We start from the raw sequence: 459 nt of genomic DNA, 5'->3' as shown, positions 1-459 counted from the left end.
GGCTCAAGCACCCATAGGGCCCTATGTGTGCACGTGCCTGTATGTATGTATGTATATATATATATATATATATATATATATATGTATGTATATATTTTATATATATATATATATATATATAATGTGTGTGTATATATATGTATGTATTTATGTATGTATGTATACATACATATGTATGTATATATATATATATATATATATATATATATATGTATGTATGTATATATATTTTATATATATATATATATATATATATATATGTATGTATGTATGTATGTATGTATATATATATATGTGTGTGTATATATAAGTGTATATACAGTATATCTTCCTCTTCAGCCTATTTCACTCCACTGCAGGAGGAAAGCCTCTTCACCAATTTTCCTTTTAGTTTTATCTTGAGAGATTCCCAGCCAAGCAATGCCACTCTGTTCTGTTAACTCATCCCTCCATCTTTGT

The sequence above is a fragment of the Nerophis lumbriciformis genome, linkage group LG18 (genome assembly GCF_033978685.3).
Source record: "Nerophis lumbriciformis linkage group LG18, RoL_Nlum_v2.1, whole genome shotgun sequence".
Lineage (NCBI taxonomy): Eukaryota > Metazoa > Chordata > Actinopteri > Syngnathiformes > Syngnathidae > Nerophis > Nerophis lumbriciformis.
Note: the sequence above shows the minus strand (reverse complement) of the source record.